The sequence below is a fragment of the Medicago sativa genome, chromosome 5 (assembly GCF_051527215.1).
Source record: "Medicago sativa cultivar Bolivia chromosome 5, Bolivia_mono, whole genome shotgun sequence".
NCBI classification, from domain to species: domain Eukaryota; kingdom Viridiplantae; phylum Streptophyta; class Magnoliopsida; order Fabales; family Fabaceae; genus Medicago; species Medicago sativa.
The window spans coordinates 24,465,789-24,482,823 of record NC_140753.1 but is presented as its reverse complement, the minus strand read 5'-3'; the positions used below and the strand labels follow the sequence as shown (position 1 = coordinate 24,482,823).

The window sequence follows — 17,035 nt, the reverse complement described above, 5'->3', positions numbered from 1 at the left end:
ACCGTGTCAGATGAATTTAATTCATGGAAAATAAGTCATTGGAAATATTCTATGAGATGTCAGCTTTTACAGGGAAAGTATCAGAGTCGTTTTAAACACGTTTAAGGCAGGGGCAAAATGGTAATTTCTCATGGAAAGGATATTTATTTGATTTTGGGGCAAAATATCCCATTCTTCAACTCTTTTCTCTCTCTAGGTTTTTGGTAAGAGATCCTCCTCTTCCTTCTCTCTACTCTCACGCCCTCCTCCTCCCTTTTCTTCCTCAAATCTTCACAAATCTTCATCCTCTCTTGGCAAGCTATTGGATTATGTTTCCTTAAGATCTCTTAAGTTAAGGGAAGCTTGAACCTTGTTTGATTTCTTCATTTCTCCTCTCAAGGATGGATTCAAAAGTTGGGGTTTGGATTGAACTAGAGGCTAAGGCTTTTGTTTGATGATTTGGGAGCTTATGTTGATCTAGATGCATGGAATTGGAGGGTTAAGCAAGAAACCACCTTGAGGTTATATTGGAAGCAAGAGTTAGGGTTTGTTGGTTGATAAGCTCAAGTATGGTTTCTTCATGATCAATCAAGGATCATGATGTCTTTGATTGCAAGAAAAGTTTCAAGATGGACAGTTTTGGACAAAGGAAATAAGTGGAGCAAAGCTAGGGTTTTGCATGATTGGGCTTGGAACTTTGTGATGCTTCAAGAACTTGTTTTAGGTGAGTTCCATAGTTAGTTTTCCCACCCTTTGGGATCATATTTATGACTTGTTAGATTAATATGAATAACATGAATATTCTAGGGTTTTCAAGTGAAGGTTTAGTTGCCCTTTTCTTGCCATGCATGCAAAATACGTTTATACTTGCCGAATGAATGTTTTATAAGTTTCCAATGATCAATTATGTTTCAAAACACTTAGAGACACTGGGTTTGAGGTTTTTGGGTCAAAAATACCATTTTTAAGTGTTCTGGACTGTCCTAACTCGCCACGGCGAGCTAGAACTCCGAAAGGGGGGTCTTACTCGCCCCCAACTCGCCACGGCGAGTTACCACTCGCCTCCCCAGCAGATCTACTCGCCTAGGCGAGTAAGACAGGGAGAAATCCCATTGTTTTGCTCGCTTCAGGCAGGCGTGGGGATTCGCGACGCAGTTTTCTCCGTGGTGTCTTTTAACGAATATAAACTCCTCAAACCAAGGTCCTAAATGATGATCAAGGAAAGCAAGATTCTTATGTTAAAGAGGCAAGTATTATGCATGTTAGTAAGGCATGGTATACAAGAGAATCATGTTAGAAATCGGGTAGTAAGTTACTCATTAAGCAAGGAAAAACTAGAGCCTCGACATAGTTGTTGAGAACTAGCTAGTTAGCATGAATTCTTAGAATGTTAAGACGCGAAGTTATTCTCTTCGCACACGATTAAGAATAAGATAGCAAGCAAGTTAAGTTGTGGTTTGATTAGTTAATCTCTCCACTAAGTTTAAGCATGAACGAGTATAAGTTTACCGTTAATCGGATCGACTCAAGGGTCCGAGGTAATAAGCAAGTATGTATGTATAAGTTTATTTTATGTGAACGACAAGACTATGACTAATATAAGTAGGTGGCATGTCTCTTGCTATCCACATCAGGGGGATACAAGAGGTTCTCGATCTAAGGGGAACGATTCAAGCCGTAAGGGACCCGCATGTCACCGAAATAAGCAAGACGTAGGTGCTCGTGTCTCTTGTTATCCACGCTAGGGGGATACGGGAGGTTCTTGACCTAAGGGGAACGGTTTAAGCCGCAAGGGACCCGCACGACACCGAGGGAGTCCGATGTACGTACATCGGTCATGTATGGGATTGATCTCGGGGTTACTCCACCCGGGACTATCCGTAAAATGAACCAAGATAAATATTGTTTGTTCAACGCTAACCTAATGAATGAACTTAGATATGTTTATGCCAGATATGATTATGTTATGTTTATGCATGAATGATTACATGTATGATCAAGTTAAGAGCATTAGATGCTAAGACAAGTACAAGTTATGTATAGAACAAGTAAAGTATGTTACGCCGATGACGATCTTAGGTTTCCCCTAATCGTCCGGTTTAGAATCGTGCCATGATATGTTATGTTTAGGCCTCGATACGTAGAGCGTATTCTTGGCAACGCGGTCCTAGGTTCCCTCGGCCGCCATGACACGTATAGGAAGTGAAGCCTATAACAAGTGAGATATGCCTATGACGGGACTAGCATGCACTACCGTCTAGGAAACATGACCACACACGTATAATCAACCGTCAGGTTGTAATGTAGACACGTGGTGACCGTAGGTTTCCCCTGAGGTTACCTATAGCCTAGGATTTAGGGGAACTCACTGAGACATTATGTCTCATCCCAATCCTTATTTGTTTCAGATAAGCAGGATGTTATGCATGTTCGGAGCCGGATGGATATTACGTCAAGGGTTCGTTCGTAAAGCTGCGGGACGACATGGACATCAAGGATGTATTTTTATGTATGGATGAGTTGTATTGTATTATGATTTATACGAACGTGACTTGATGTAATTATTATTCATTCGTAAATCTTTTATGTTGTATATTTTAATGTATCCAGTACTAATATTAACGCACGTGCCAGACTTTCTAGATACGTCTGGTATGGGTGTTACAATTGGTATCAGAGCAGGTCGATTCAGACCGTGCCTTGGGTCATTAAATTACAACTAAGGTAGTGGGACCATTGGGTTCCGGGTAAATGTTCTAGTTGTTGTTGTTAGTTGAGCCTGATCAACTCAAATTAGCATTCAACGATTAGAATGGATGCCTGAGAGCTGAATAGGACCCAAGAGGAACGAAGTATGGGATGAAGTAGTTGATCGTGCCAAAAGGTGGCCGGTGAACTAATCAAGTAGAAGTGTGAATCCTCCGGGAATGTAAGGTATGTTAAGAAGGAATGTTCCGACAATGTCGGGTAAGATGAGAGTAATACTCCATGTACCCGAAAGAGAAGAAGTTGGATATATGTGTCTAATCATGACCGAAATATTCGGTAAGAGTTGTTGTTGGAATGGGTTTATGATATTCTGGAATGTCAGAACAAGGCTACAAGATAGCGAGAAGTCGACATATGTTGACGGAGTCAGCAGGCTCTCAGGAATAGCAATATGTGAATGAAGTTAAGGACATGTATGCTCGGAAAGTTGCGTAAGTGGCAATGTAACGAGGTAAGTTATTCGTAGTGGAGGAAGTTAAGGATTCAAGAGAAAGTTTTATGTTATCAGGAGTAAGGCATTGATTTCCGACGTGCCAAGAATTGTATCGAAAAATGTTGATGTTGCCATGCATATGTTATAGAATATTTTACGATGATAGGAATGACTGATGTGCATTGTATACTTGAGAATAAGAATTTTATGCAATAAATGTTTTCAAAGAAAAAATAGAGTTGGAGAAGCTCCCCAATAGCAAGCCTGGGACGAAACTTTCCGTTTTGTGAAATCTACTAGTTTGTTCCTATGGTTTGCAATGACTATTGGGGAGATGTCTTCACAATAATATTTTATGTGACGAAAATCTTTTATGACATCAAGTAACGAATGCATATCATATCCTAAGATTTCCAAGGGAAAAGACATGGGCAACCATCAACGAAATCGATACGGTTTAGGGTAGCCTTGGAAGTTAATGTGTCAAGAGTCAAGAAAGAGCTCAGACCAAGAGATTGGAAGTTCCGGCATTGATACGGAAGTCATAGATGTGAAGGTATGAAGAAAGAAGTTAAAGCGGTGCAAGTTATGGAAAACACAAGGTTCTCAGAATTATGACGTATCTCTCGAATCTATGTTTTGCTTAATAGACTTGCTAAGGCTCGATATGACGTTGAAATATAAAGTTTAAATAATTTTAGAAAGATTTGTGCCTATGGGTGATTGAAGTTGACATTTGAAAAATTCATAGGAAATTTTCTAGGAACTGGGTTGCTACGACACTTGTAGAGCGGGCTAGACTCATTAGAGTCTAGGTTTGGTGACACGTATGTGTTATCAACTCGTTCTATGATTCCCGAAGCAATGGCCGGGGCCTAAACTTGATATATATTTATAAAGTAGAAAAATCATCAACGTCAATGACCCATGCGCTATTTTATGAAGTTTTCTTTAAGGAAAAATTAACGAGCAAGCAATGGTATGATTAAGCAAAATATAGTATGCGAGAATGCGAAGGTACAAGGATTAGATATTCAAGAAAGTCATGTTCAAGTGCTAGATGGGTTTGTTAACGGATTTTGAGTTTACTCGAAAACAAGTTCAAGTATGATATGTAGGGTAAATGCAACCAGCAAGAACGTAAGGTTTACCCCCAAGTCAAGTATTATGAACATAAGATAAGTTATCATGAGATTTGAAGTTACAAGACAAGTGTAAGGATGTGACATTGGTTGCAATATGGGAAATTTTGAGAACAGTTCGGGAAAGGAGTATTCAAGTGAGGATCAGAAATGTGAAGTCTTAATTGCTCTAACGGATTAGAGTAATGGTTTAAGCCAACCGGTGGGAATCAGAGTAGCGCCATGAAAGCTAATCGGTAATCATGAAATATGGAAAAACTTGTAAGATTCAGAAGGTTTGACTTGCGACTCAAGTAAAGAATCAAGTTTAGTGTTCCGAAGAAGAGGTTCAAGGATTTCCTACGGATATGTAAGCAAGTTATCATGAGAGAGAAGCAACTTTTAAGTGATGTGCAATGAGATTAATACTCTTGTACGAAATGCTTGTTGAGTGGAAACAATACTTGTTAAGACATTTCAAGCCATGATTTTATAACTTTTAAAGTTAAGATTGGTATTTAGGAACTTGGGAACGATACTTATTTTTTTTAACTCATGAAATTTTACATTTTCAAAACTGATAAGATACGTCGTAAGTAATCTCACTTAAGACGTACAAGCTTCAGAACCAACTTGTCGTGGACAAGTTTGGGGCGAATTGTTAAATCCTTTTCAAAATATAGAAACTCGTCTGGTGGTTCTGTGGTACCATTACACAATCAGTTTTGGAAATGATAAAACCTATTTTTTAGTCATGTGTACATTCGTTCCAAGAACCCGAATACCAAAGTCTAAGAAAAATTTCTTTAAGAAAGATTTTAGAACACGTATCGTTATCATTTAACGAGAGACGTCACTTGAAAGAATGCCCATGCTATTGGAACGACAATATTTGTATGAAGTCAATATCATGTAGGATACGCGGAAGTGTATTAAGAGTATACGATGTATGTGCAAGTGGATATGTTAGAAAGTTTCAAAAGCATGTGAACCGCAACGTTGGTGATTAGATTGTCAGATGAAGTGGCTAGTTGATTTCATTTTTTTCAGGTCAGGCAATATGAGTTACCTATTAGTTCGGATGCGATAAGAATGCAATGAGATTGCAATGAAATTGGAAGATTTCTCAAGGCTCTGGAAAAAGATAAGAGATTCGTGGAATCGTCTATACGAGTAAAGAATGTAAGAGGCATAAGTCGCAAAATGCGGTAAGAAAGATTATGTATGCATGAAAAGATGTTTTAAAGTTATAAGTAAGCACTGCAGGGCAAACCTGGTTTTCGGTAGGATTCCAGTTAAAAGGCAAATCCTGAGTGTTCATGTTTATGATAAGATATCTTTATGAATGGTTTATGCTAAGCGGGTAAAGTGCGAGTCTGAGACAATAAGTTTATGTGTAGCAAAGAAAGTTCCAAATCATGATGTAGCAAGTTAACTCTAAATTTTGAGTGATATTAAGATCAAGAAAACTATATGCTTATGAGTATGAATCAAGGAACAAGATGAAACACAAGCAACGATGAACTTCTTGAGAATCTGTGATTCGAATATGTAGGGCTTAGACCGAAGACGATAAGTTTATGTCTTGATGATTGGTAGTCAGTCTCTAAATTTCGAGGACGAAATTTTTTTTAAGGGGGGTAGAATGTAATATCCCGCCTGACAGTATCGGTATATTACCCGTTGACCGTGTCAGATGAATTTAATTCATGGAAAATAAGTCATTGGAAATATTCTATGAGATGTCAGCTTTTACAGGGAAAGTATCAGAGTCGTTTTAAACACGTTTAAGGCAGGGGCAAAATGGTAATTTCTCATGGAAAGGATATTTATTTGATTTTGAGGCAAAATATCTCATTCTTCAACTCTTTTCTCTCTCTAGGTTTTTGGTAAGAGATCCTCCTCTTCCTTCTCTCTACTCTCACGCCCTCCTCCTCCCTTTTCTTCCTCAAATCTTCACAAATCTTCATCCTCTCTTGGCAAGCTATTGGATTATGTTTCCTTAAGATCTCTTAAGTTAAGGGAAGCTTGAACCTTGTTTGATTTCTTCATTTCTCCTCTCAAGGATGGATTCAAAAGTTGGGGTTTGGATTGAACTAGAGGCTAAGGCTTTTGTTTGATGATTTGGGAGCTTATGTTGATCTAGATGCATGGAATTGGAGGGTTAAGCAAGAAACCACCTTGAGGTTATATTGGAAGCAAGAGTTAGGGTTTGTTGGTTGATAAGCTCAAGTATGGTTTCTTCATGATCAATCAAGGATCATGATGTCTTTGATTGCAAGAAAAGTTTCAAGATGGACAGTTTTGGACAAAGGAAATAAGTGGAGCAAAGCTAGGGTTTTGCATGATTGGGCTTGGAACTTTGTGATGCTTCAAGAACTTGTTTTAGGTGAGTTCCATAGTTAGTTTTCCCACCCTTTGGGATCATATTTATGACTTGTTAGATTAATATGAATAACATGAATATTCTAGGGTTTTCAAGTGAAGGTTTAGTTGCCCTTTTCTTGCCATGCATGCAAAATACGTTTATACTTGCCGAATGAATGTTTTATAAGTTTCCAATGATCAATTATGTTTCAAAACACTTAGAGACACTGGGTTTGAGGTTTTTGGGTCAAAAATACCATTTTTAAGTGTTCTGGACTGTCCTAACTCGCCACGGCGAGCTAGAACTCCGAAAGGGGGGTCTTACTCGCCCCCAACTCGCCACGGCGAGTTACCACTCGCCTCCCCAGCAGATCTACTCGCCTAGGCGAGTAAGACAGGGAGAAATCCCATTGTTTTGCTCGCTTCAGGCAGGCGTGGGGATTCGCGACGCAGTTTTCTCCGTGGTGTCTTTTAACGAATATAAACTCCTCAAACCAAGGTCCTAAATGATGATCAAGGAAAGCAAGATTCTTATGTTAAAGAGGCAAGTATTATGCATGTTAGTAAGGCATGGTATACAAGAGAATCATGTTAGAAATCGGGTAGTAAGTTACTCATTAAGCAAGGAAAAACTAGAGCCTCGACATAGTTGTTGAGAACTAGCTAGTTAGCATGAATTCTTAGAATGTTAAGACGCGAAGTTATTCTCTTCGCACACGATTAAGAATAAGATAGCAAGCAAGTTAAGTTGTGGTTTGATTAGTTAATCTCTCCACTAAGTTTAAGCATGAACGAGTATAAGTTTACCGTTAATCGGATCGACTCAAGGGTCCGAGGTAATAAGCAAGTATGTATGTATAAGTTTATTTTATGTGAACGACAAGACTATGACTAATATAAGTAGGTGGCATGTCTCTTGCTATCCACATCAGGGGGATACAAGAGGTTCTCGATCTAAGGGGAACGATTCAAGCCGTAAGGGACCCGCATGTCACCGAAATAAGCAAGACGTAGGTGCTCGTGTCTCTTGTTATCCACGCTAGGGGGATACGGGAGGTTCTCGACCTAAGGGGAACGGTTTAAGCCGCAAGGGACCCGCACGACACCGAGGGAGTCCGATGTACGTACATCGGTCATGTATGGGATTGATCTCGGGGTTACTCCACCCGGGACTATCCGTAAAATGAACCAAGATAAATATTGTTTGTTCAACGCTAACCTAATGAATGAACTTAGATATGTTTATGCCAGATATGATTATGTTATGTTTATGCATGAATGATTACATGTATGATCAAGTTAAGAGCATTAGATGCTAAGACAAGTACAAGTTATGTATAGAACAAGTAAAGTATGTTATGCCGATGACGATCTTAGGTTTCCCCTAATCGTCCGGTTTAGAATCGTGCCATGATATGTTATGTTTAGGCCTCGATACGTAGAGCGTATTCTTGGCAACGCGGTCCTAGGTTCCCTCGGCCGCCATGACACGTATAGGAAGTGAAGCCTATAACAAGTGAGATATGCCTATGACGGGACTAGCATGCACTACCGTCTAGGAAACATGACCACACACGTATAATCAACCGTCAGGTTGTAATGTAGACACGTGGTGACCGTAGGTTTCCCCTGAGGTTACCTATAGCCTAGGATTTAGGGGAACTCACTGAGACATTATGTCTCATCCCAATCCTTATTTGTTTCAGATAAGCAGGATGTTATGCATGTTCGGAGCCGGATGGATATTACGTCAAGGGTTCGTTCGTAAAGCTGCGGGACGACATGGACATCAATGATGTATTTTTATGTATGGATGAGTTGTATTGTATTATGATTTATACGAACGTGACTTGATGTAATTATTATTCATTCGTAAGTCTTTTATGTTGTATATTTTAATGTATCCAGTACTAATATTAACGCACGTGCCAGACTTTCTAGATACGTCTGGTATGGGTGTTACAGTATCACTATGTTTGATAAAAAAATAAATTTATGGGAATTAAAATGATGAATAATTAACTTTGGGATGCGACCTAAAAGTTTGAAGAAAGCTACGACAAATTTGGATTACGCCTAACTACTCGCCTGTTGTTAGAAAATGGGTTTGGTGATTCAACATATCAGCATGACTTCTTGACGTTCAACTGTTTTAGTATAATTTGAAGTTCGATTTCAATGATTTGTAGTATCAAATGTTTGGGGAGCCAATGTTGGATCTCGGGTTTTTTTAGTTGGAGTTTGAATCTCGAACCTTGCATATATTATACATTATTCATACCAATCGAGCTAAACTCACGAGGACGGATCTCAGGTTTGATCCTAGGTATTCACACTTTTGTTTCTCACGTGTATTTATATATGAATATTACATTGGTCAATAGAAAATAAAAAATATCAATAAATCTTAATTTGTCGATCCGTATGTGGTTACCGTGTATATTAGACATAGAATTACCACAAATAATATTTCACGTAAAATAAAATTTCTCAAGTCATGAAATTTTTTTATTTTGAAAAAGTAAAATAAATTAAAACATCTATACACAAGATGTGCAAAAAGAGTAAATAAAGAACAATACAATGAGTTTTTACAAGACCAAAACCACCATCCCCTAAATCAGTGAAGTCATGGAATGATATGATATTTGCAAACACCTCAAAATAAGTAATAACATTATACCCCTGTTAAAAAAAAGTAATAAATTATAAAAATATAAAATAAGTGAAGAGAAAGCATCCAAAATGAATTGTAGATGGTCTTAAAAAAAAATTAAAAATAAAAATCTATGTTGTTACTTGGATTAAACGAAACGAGACAAATTATATATCATAAAACTCATTCAATTGAACACAATAAAATAGTTTATAAATAATTTTCATCACTATAAAGTAATTAGTTTTATTTCTATTTTCTTTTGTTCTTTTGTTTTAGATCAGGTGGGGTTTCGTTCAATTGATGATTTGGTTGTTTGGGTGTCTAGTACTTTGTAATTTTGACATTGTATCAACTTAATTCTTTTTTATATATGCTTTGTAGACCTTATGCTTATTGTAGTTGTTTATATACTGGCAAGATGTTCATTTTTCCAATTTAATTCCCAAACCATTCAAAATCAAAGCTCACAAGCTTACCTTCACTGCACCACCGGTTGTTTGCGATGAATCATAAACATCAAAGGTGAATTTGGAATAGCATAACATAACCATATATAAAAATTTCAGTTTCTTGTTCAAAATATTGCATAGTGATCATATCTGATCAGAATGTGATTATCAGTGTAGTTTTGTACGGTGGTTGTAAGCCTCAGTTGTTATTCTTTTAAATGTTGATTGGTTGCATTTAGTTAAAACAATGTATACCGGCACGATGTGAAACAAGATGCTCTAACATGTGTGCATCGTCTGGACTCGAGATGTAGCATTTTTCCGTGTGTTTCTAGAAGCCTAGTTTGTTTCTAGAAGATTGTTTATTGTCGGTTTATGTATATCGAGCGCTTCAAGTTATTTCAAGAAAAATTTGTTTCAAATATATTTTATTGACAACTGATGTTTTTAACCCATTGAAGAAAAAACACATGCGGATTAATTGCTATATACGGAGTCTTAACCCTAATAACAAAATTGAAATCTTAATTTTTTAAATGAAGTGCAGGTCTGCTTGCAAACCCTAATACGACCCTATGCAATTCCAACCATTTTATACTGCAGGTTCATTTGGCGGCAAAACCCTAGGCAAATTTTAGGGTAAAAGTCTGCATTACCCTTCAGGTGGAAATAACCTCAAAATGCCATACAGTGGGCGCCAACCTGGATCATTCAAATTCAAATTGGAGCACCAAGTTGACACGTTGGTAAGGGCTAGAGGTAATGATGGCTATTGTGCCTAGGTTTCTTTGTTGTATATATATAATCTCATATAGTGAGAACACATACCACTTGACTCCTTCCACTTAACTTCTTCAATATATCACCACCTAAGATTGCCCCTTCTTTCTGATATTGTAATGGCGCGTTTGGAGAAATTTAGCATGTATGCCAAAGAACGTGCTGCTTCTGGTGCATTAGTGCCATATACAGGAGTGTTGACAGTACTTCTGATCAATAGAGCAAACAATCTAACTTTATTTTTGCTGGTCAATTTATGTGGTCTTGCTCTTTTAGATTATTATATCAATGGTGTAATTTCGATTTGCTATTTACAGGTCCTGGAAATTCTGGTGAGCCTATTGACGCTGCTGCAAGAAGGGACATGGTTAACCTCAGAACATTTCACATGGAATATGACATCTTTCTGCAGTGTTAGTTGTTACACCATTGATCCATATTTATCTTGCTTTTTCATGTTAACTAGATGTATTTTCATAGTTTTGTTGTTTGCTAATTAATTTTTCTTATGCTGAATTACTGTTTTTTTAGAAGAAGGGAAGGTTGCCTGCATGTTTGCAAGAACATTTGGGATGGAAGTTGCACCCTTTGTGATGCTGTGTGATCCCAATCACAATGAGATTGAGATCGCTGTTGAGAAGACAAATGGTGAGGTGTATTTTGGAGAAGGATGGGAGACCCTGAAGAAGTTTTATAACATATATTTGCTGGAACTTGGGTGACGGTTGTGTATTTAAATCGTCACCTTTTACTTTTGTAAATTAGGACCATGCATGGGGAGGAAGTGGTGTATCCTAATTTCAATCCCTCTCACATATTGATGTTGCTCAGTGAGAACAGTAGCTTACGAGTACCGAAATTCCTTCATTTGATATGGCGCTAATGCACTCTACCTTCCTACAAATTATTCTCATATGCTTCTGAAGGAGTTAAGTGATGATGACATTACATCTGGAATGTTGGTAGGTTTTTATTCTCAGGTGTGTGTTTAATTAATCCATTTGAAGTGAATATAGTCATGAAAGTTGGCTGTTTAATGTAACCAGAAGTTGAATTGGCTTGGGTTCTGTCAAGCCGCATTTCCACACCAAAAAGCTGAACTCATATTGGTTGATTACCTTGGCTTTACATGGAAACTTTGTATGGACTTCTGTCACGATGAAGGGGTTTCATGCGTCTTCTCCGGTCAATGGCAGTCACTTTGCAATGCCCGTAGGTTTGTCAAGGGATCGACAATCAAGTTAGGTGTCGCTGCTGCTTCTAACAACAGGGTCCTATATCTTTGTCCACCTCGAATGTTGGTTTTGAGGACAAGAATGCCTCCGTCCGCAAGTGCTGGTGAAGGTCGTCCCAGTTATCGTTACGAGGAGTACTTCTGGAAAAATTAGAATCACTGATCAAGTTTGGCTGGGTGTTTATGTGTTTGTTTTTCTTTCTGTATGTCCACCATGTTAGTTGTGTGTATTTCTTGCCATTTAAATGTGTTTTAGTTTCCTAAAGTGGTCACATAGAAGATGACCTGTAATGTTTTGTACTTTGGTTAAGTTCTGTCCTTTCTTTTGTCATTGTAATGTGTTGCATTGTAATTATTTGAAGATGAATTAAAAATTGTGCTCAGTCAATCTAAGCTATTTTATGGTGGTTATAATTGTGCTCAGTCATTCAAGGTATTTTTAATATGGTATAACAATGCCAATAAATTTTATGGTTTAAGTAATAATTGACAATATTATGCTGGTTATTACTAATTATTGAACTTAAGGGTGTTTTCTCAGCAATTTACCATTTATGTGAATAAGGACCATGGATTGAGTCTCTTACTGCCTTTGCGTGTGGGAAAGGAAAACCTAATTGGTGGTAAAAATCTGTAGTTGACAATGGAGAAAAGATTATGAGTACAAGAGATTTTCTATAATTATATTTTTAGAACTCCCTTTCATAAGATATAATAAATCATTCGGTTTGCAAAATGAACCTAATTATTCTTTCATTGGTTTACTCTTCATTGAATGATCAATATTATAAAATATATTTAGAATTTCACTAATTACTGTAGTTTACCTGAAAACTACAAACAAATAAACACATGGCTATATGTTAGTTATATTTACAAGAGAAAATGAAGGTTTTCAACTTCATTTATTATTATTATTATGGAGAGATTAAATAAGTGGGGGATTTGGTAGTTTTAAGACTGCTTTGTTGCAATATTAAAAGTAAATTTGAAAATATAAATTGCAGTAAATGTAGATAACCAAGTGTGAACATGAGGATGGGTTGGATACAGCTGAAATCGTTTGACCAAATGGTTGCTTGCATCTTCCATTTTATTTTCAGGAGGTAGCTTGAAGTTTCTACATGTAATCATGTTCCTGACCTAGACTATGTAAGGGACCTGAACATGTGAAAAGCATTGGATGGCGTTTGGCTATGCCATGTGAACTTTTGCCAAGTAGATTTATGGACAGATTCTACAACCACATTCACAGGTTGTTCACTAATGCTCTCTAATAAATGGCCAATGGTTATCATTCAAATCTGAAGAAGTGTATTAGAACATATCATGATGGCACTCTTAAACCAGACAATGTATTCCAATCCACTTTCTTATAAAGTGGAGAACAGGTTAAACTTAATTGGTCAAGTTAAAATATTGGTAAAAACTGTTTTTTTTTCTTACGTTAGTTAATCTTCCATTGAAAGTGTAATAGTGTATAGACTGTTAATGTACTATGGTTTAGTAAATTACATTTGAGTTGAATAAATTAGCAGACCTACCCTAAATTAGATAGGCATTGCGGTTAATTATTACTTATTTCCATAGAGGTAACTATGTTAATTATATATAGAAGAAGCAATTAGGTGCAACTAGGGCTGGAAATGAGTCGAGCCGAGTCGAACTTGTCTGAGCTCGATTCGACTCGATAAAGATTGGTTCGGCTCGAAACTCGACTCGAGTTCGATACGAACCTTTTGTTAAGCTCGAGTTCGGCTCGTTTAAAGTTCACGAACAGCTCGGCTCAACTCGTTAGGTTCACTTCGTCAAATCAAATAACTACAATGCCCATTTTTAGTTTGAGCTTTCAATTTTTTAAAAATGTAAATATTAAAATAGCACAAATTATAATACATAAATTTGTGCCGAATACAAAAACAAAAAATTATTTACTTTGTACTCAAAGGTAAAATAGCGCTTTACAGGTAAAGTACCACACGCTACTGTTGAATGTTAGTATAATGAAGTTCCGTCTTTTTTATATAGGTAAGCTCAGCTCTATTATTTTAAACCCACCGATGTGGGACTATTTTAACTTTTGGGAAAGCATATTGACAATGCTTAACTTTCAATGTGGAACTTTTTCTCACCATTTTTTATTATTAAAAGAGACTACTCTTATTTTGTTATTGTTAGTTGTTGGGCATGTTTCTTTTTTATGTTGGTGTGTAATTTATTATTTAATATACACACATATATTATCGAGCCAGCTCATGAACCAATCGAGTTGAACTACATATAGCTCAAGTTCGGCTCACTTATTTAACGAGCTTTATTTTCAGCTCAAGTTCAGCTCATTTGGTTCATGAACCAAGTTCAACGAGTGAATTGTCGAGTCGAATTCCGAACTATATTCGAGTTGGTTCGGTTCATTGTCAGCCCTAGGTGCAACTGTTAACAACAATTACAGTCCCCGTTGATTTATATGGCACTATATTTCCAATCAATAGGACTTACTGCATGGTTCATCACTGTTAATTTATATACAAACATGTTTGTTCATTCTATAAAACAAAATGCATGACCTTCTTCAGTTCTAGGAAAACTTAGTGTGAAAGCAGCATGATTTCCTATAAAGGTGATGATTAAAACATATGCATACAAAAACATTCATGTTTGTGGTATTGATCAATGATACATAATATTCTAGAATGCAATATTTTTTAAAATGCTTGAGTTGAGTTGATTATAATCAAAATATATTGCGCAATAGTTTATAACAAACCCGTGCGATAGCGCGGGTCAAGAGTCTAGTCAATATTGAAGATCAGAGTTTTAGGGTTCGAGTGTTTAAGTATTTGTGTTTTTATTGTATACACTCTAGCACCGCCATTGATTATCAAAGCGCCAAATTGTAACTTCAGTAATTTTGCGGCAAAAGTTTGTTTCGACCGCAATATTCTTGACATGATGCGATTTCAACGCAAAACCAAGCAAATAATTAAATTAAATTCCAAGAGTCAATTCACTTTAATTAAGACTTGAACCGAGCCACGTTTAACAAACTAGAAACACTCTATTATTCAAATACTGGTTGGGCATTGTGCTTGAAGAAAACAATTTGATAATTCTAAGAATTCAATGTCAATCATACAATTAAAGAGTCTTACTAACGAGAACCACATTCTTTTTGAGTAAAAAAGAGGAGTACTATAGTTTATTTTATTATATAATAGTTTATATTTATCTTGCATGCGTTCACTTTTATACGATCTCAAAGAAATCACACGTATTTTTTTGGTAGTGGTCGGGGTTTGAAACCCGGACTTTATATATATTATGCATTGTCCGTATCAACTGAGTTAAACTCACGAAGACAAAGAAATAACATGTATAGTCAAACATAAACCAGAATCAAAATCATTAAGAAAAAAAGTCATAAAATCTAGCTAATTAACACAAGATGCATACCACGCATGGGTAGAAGGTTCTCAAGGAATTTTAGTACACTAGTAGTAACAAAGACATAAACTTATTTTCCCTAAAAAAAAAAAAAGACATAAACTTATTTTTTTTCTCTTAATGTTCTACCATGTACATACATAGGACCTGACAAGGAAATGGAATATGAATTTGGATTTGAGTTTTGTATTTGTGTTGGGTTTGTGGCTAATTCATTTGTTATTCTCAAATTTGTTTATATCAAGTTCAATGCCCTTATTGGTTTTTTAACTGAAAATCCTTTTAGGTTTCAAAGTCAAATCAGCTTCCTCAGAATAAATTCACCTTAAAAGCAGCTAATTGAAATTGTAAAAGGCAACAATCTCATTATTTCCTTGGGTTATTAAAAAGGATTTTAATCATAGAATGAACTAAGATTAAGAAAACGGTGTACTTGTACCGTACACTAAAAGTTTTAATGCCTAGTGTGTATAATACTCCATCCGTTTCAAAATACATGTCCAAATCAACTACTTCACATATGCCGATGCATAATTTTGACTGTTAATATCTTTAATTATTTAAAGTAAAAAATTATAAAATTTTAATATTTTGAAAATATTTGTCGAGACAAATCAAACAACATCTTACATGCTAATATTTGTATTTATACATTAGTAAAAAAGTATGGTCAGAGTAAGTCAAGTGAATAATGCACATTGCAAAAATTGGACATGGATTTTGAAACGGAGGGAGTACATCTTAAGAGAGTGCAAATGTAGGGGAATTAGTCACTTTAGTCCCTGAATGGGAAATGAGTAGTCACTTTAGTCACTGAATTCAGAGAAATTGCAAAACAGTCCTTGAATGTAGACCCAGTTGGTCAATTTCAGGGACTAAAGTGACTAACAGAATCTACATTCAGTGACTAAATTGACTAACGGAGTCTGCGTTTAGGGACTAAATTGACTAACAGAGTCTACATTCAGGGACTATTTTGCAATTTATCTGCATTCAGGGACTAAAGTGACGACTCCTTTCCTATTCAGGACTAAAATGACTAATCTCCCGCAAATGTAAAATTAAAGCGTGAATCACGTTCTCAAGTTGACTAATGAATCGAGTAAAACTTACCATCAGCTAATACAAGCAAAATAAGTTGTTGATTACTCCCTCCGGTCCTATATATAAGAAATAATTGACTTTTTAGATACATTTGATAATTGATGTATTTAGTCTAGAATATAGATCAAATACATCAATTATCCAATGTATCTAAAAAATCAATTGTTTCTTATATATAGGACCGGAGGGAGTACTACATAAGTGAGGTAAAAAGGAAATGCTAATTTTACTGCTAATTAATTCTTATCCGGTTTTTTTTGCGTTTTTAATCGATCGGGGAGAAATCACACATAAACTACTCCCTCCGGTCACCATTATAAGCAGAATTTGACTTTTTAGATACATTGAATAATTAATATATCTAATCTATAATAAAGTCTAGATACATTAATTATTCAATGTATTTAAAAAGCGAAATTTTGCTTATAATAGTGACCGGAGGGAATATCATTAACTTTGTTAAAACAATTTTAATACTTCAAAAACAAAAACCACAATTAGAATCATTAAGCAACAAAAACAATAATCCAATCCAAGTGATAAACAAAGCATTCCAATTACGTTGCCTACAACAAAAATCCCTTTAAAACATCATTAGCATCTGAGTGTCATCAAGGATCACAGTGAATACATGACAAGAAATCCACATGTATATCATAAAAACCTTATTTTTCATCATCACCAAGACTACAACAT

At 36.1% G+C, this 17,035-nt stretch overlaps 1 long non-coding RNA gene across 1 annotated transcript; it reads left to right on the top strand.

The window, feature by feature from the left end:
* The first annotated feature begins 10,728 nt into the window (after window positions 1-10,728).
* Window positions 10,729-12,205, top strand: LOC146921232 (uncharacterized). Its single transcript, XR_015012047.1, has 3 exons — window positions 10,729-10,970; window positions 11,089-11,519; window positions 11,604-12,205. It is a non-coding gene; the product is annotated as an uncharacterized LOC146921232 (long non-coding RNA).
* The last annotated feature ends 4,830 nt before the right edge of the window (window positions 12,206-17,035 follow it).